Source organism: Bison bison, unplaced genomic scaffold (assembly GCF_000754665.1).
Source record: "Bison bison bison isolate TAMUID 2011002044 unplaced genomic scaffold, Bison_UMD1.0 scf7180017864212, whole genome shotgun sequence".
NCBI lineage: Eukaryota > Metazoa > Chordata > Mammalia > Artiodactyla > Bovidae > Bison > Bison bison.
Window position 1 is genome coordinate 2,544,275 of NW_011494784.1, and position 3,067 is coordinate 2,547,341.

At 41.2% G+C, this 3,067-nt stretch overlaps 1 pseudogene; it reads right to left on the bottom strand.

Moving 5' to 3' along the window:
* LOC104992156 overlaps positions 1-2,856 on the bottom strand; it is a 26,534-nt pseudogene extending 23,678 nt beyond the window's left edge.
* Between the last annotated feature and the right edge of the window lie 211 nt (positions 2,857-3,067).

The window sequence follows — 3,067 nt, forward strand, 5'->3', positions numbered from 1 at the left end:
CTTCACTTTCACTTTTCACTTTCATGCATTGGAGGAGGAAATGGCAACCCACTCCAGTGTTCTTGCCTGGAGAATCCCAGGGATGGTGGGGCCTGGTGGGCTGCCGTCTATGGGGTTGCACAGAGTGGACACAACTGAAGCTACTTAGCAGCAGCAGTAGCAGCAGCATACAGGCATCATGGGAGGAACCTATACAAGGGCATGAATATCAGTAGACAATAATCATTGGATGTCATGTCAGAGGCTGGTTACCACACTTGGATATGTAATATCCAGGCAGACAGTGGATGCAGGAATCAGTACAACACTGAAGATATGCTGACCATAGTGGGTTGGAGTAAACAGAAGGATCCCAACTCACATAAAAACTGAATAACTTTCTCTATTTTATAGCAGTAAAAAATTATGGTTAGAATTCTTTTGTAAATGTTTGTCCAAAATGGTTGTCCTTCAATCTCAACATTTATATGATAAATGCTAGTATTTTTGCCTGGAAAATCCCACGGACAAGGAGCCTGGAAGGCTGCAGTCCATGGGGTCGCTGAGGGTTGGACACGACTGAGCGATTTCATTTTCACTTTCCTGCATTGGAGAAGGAAATGGCAAACCACTCCAGTGTTCTTGCCTGGAGAATCCCAGGGACGGAGGAGCCTGGTGGGCTGCCATCTATTGGGTCGCACAGAGTCGGACACGACTGAAATGACTTAGCAGCAGCAGTAATGTTATTTTTTGCACTAGACAATGAACTAGGCAAGTTTACTCAATTCTCACAATGTTGGCATTATTATTCAGATTTTACACAGGAAGAAACTGAGCCTAATTGAGATTAAGAGACAAGCCCAGGGCTACTTAACGCAGAAGTGGTAGAGTTGAATTTCATCACTGGCTCTTTTCCTCTCTTCTGTGTTGTCTCCCATTACATACAGTGTTTCATGGGCCGAAGTTCTAGGAGCATCAGATTTTCATGTTGGAGATAATAAAAGGCAGACCTGAGCCTTATTTCTGATCACATAGTGAGAACAAATACTTTTCAGCTGGTCCCCAACCTTCTAACCATCCTACTGGGGAAATTAAAGGGACTTTTTGAGGATATAGGTAGAAATTGGGTTTTAACCACAGGGTAACAGAATCTGTTTTTGAGAAAGAAGAAATTTTGATGTTTTCAGCATATCTTGACCTTCTTAGTAATAAAATTCAATTTTTATCCAGCCAGAAGGAGAAGATCACTGAGTTCTTCCTTTGCAGTAGTCTCTATTTTCTCTTTCCCAATAAAGGAGGAATATGCTTCTTCAGCAAGTCATCTGCATTTCTTAAGACAATTTTTAAAGACCAAAATTATTCTCAACAAACTAGTAGTATTTTATCTGGTTTAAAAGTCACTGCTTACTCACTGAAGATACATCTCTTAGGAGTAATAGTTACCTGCTTAACTTATGTGTAGTTGTATAGAACTTCAGAATGCTAATTCAATTTGATGGACATAATGATGCATTTTAAACTACTATATACACTTTAGTGTCTCAGGATGTCAGGTTCAGTTGGGTCTAATTCACCTGGGATCAGCTTTTAGATTTATTTCAGAGTTGATCTTGGGTTTTAAGGAGTTCATAAGTGTGGCTATACCCTTCACTTAGGGTTAGTGAGGATGGTTGTGACCTGCTCAAGAGACTTTTGAAGAGACAGTGTTGGGCGTCTATAGGAAACTGGTTGTTCTAGCTGGATTATATCTTTTTTTCCCCAGTAATATTCTTTCAGTAATATTAAATCTTGTTTAACATTCCCTTTATCTGCATCGATATTATTACACTCATCTTTTCCTTTTTTTTACATTTCAATTTTTTTTCTATAAAAGGAGTGGGTTTTGTACAATGGAAGGTTAAATGCTTTATAGACAAGAATAAAAGCTGCACTGCTGCTACTGCTATGTCACTTCAGTCATGTCCGACTCTGTGTGACCCCATAGACGGCAGCCACCAGGCTCCCCCGTCCCTGGGATTCTCCAGGCAAGAACACTGGAATGGGTTGCCATTTCCTTCTCCAATGCATGAAAGTGAAAAGTGAAAGTCAAGTCGCTCAGTCGTGTCTGACTCTTTGTGACCCCATGGACTGCAGCCTACCAGGCTCCTCCATCCATGGGATTTTCCAGGCAAAGTACTGGAGTGGGGGCCATTGCCTTCTCCAAAAGCTGCACTAGAACCAACTTATTCATTATGATCTTCTTCCTCCTCCTCATCCTCTTACCTTCCTCCTCTTCCTTTTTTTCTTGCTTTCTTCAGCCTTGATGACTTTCCTTTTTTTTTTGCTGCATCTGGCTTCCTTATAGCTTGCTATGCAGTAATATCCTTTTTGTACTTTTCCTTCAGCTTAGTAGCCTTTTTCTCATAAGACTGCTTGTCATCTGTAGCAGTGTTATTCCACATCACTCCCAGTTTCTTTGCAACATCACCAGTGAAGAGGCTAGGATGTCCACCTTTGATTTTGGGGCAATATTAAGCACAAAATTAGAAAAAGGCCAAAGAAGCCTCTTGAGTGCATTGGGATACTTGAACTTCTTTCTTGAAACTTGTATCCCTTTTAGAATGGATGTAAGTTTTAATTTCTCTTTCATAACAGGCCTTGTCAGCCTTTGCCATGTCTTCAAATTTTCCTTTCTCTTCAGCAGACGTGATCTTCCACTTCTCTGAGCACTTCTTAGAAAACTCTGAGAAGCTGACTGAGGCATCTGGGTGCTTCTTCTTGTGCTCCTCCTGGCAAGTTTGCACAAAGAATGCATATGATGACATTTGCCTCTCAGCTTCTTAGGATCTCCTTTGCCCATGTTTAATTATTTTTCCTCTTAGAGACACAGAGTTGCCCCGTGCCCTCCCCTCTTGTCTGAGATAGTTTTCCCTCTCCACTGGGTCTTAGGGGAATGAAAGTGCTGTAGACTGAATGATTGTGTCCCCCCAAAATTCATATGTTGAAATCTTCTCTCCAGTGTGATAGTATTTGGAGGAGAGGATTTTGGGAGGTGATTGGATCATGAAGACTGAGCTCTTATGAATGGAATTAATGCCCTTATAAAAGA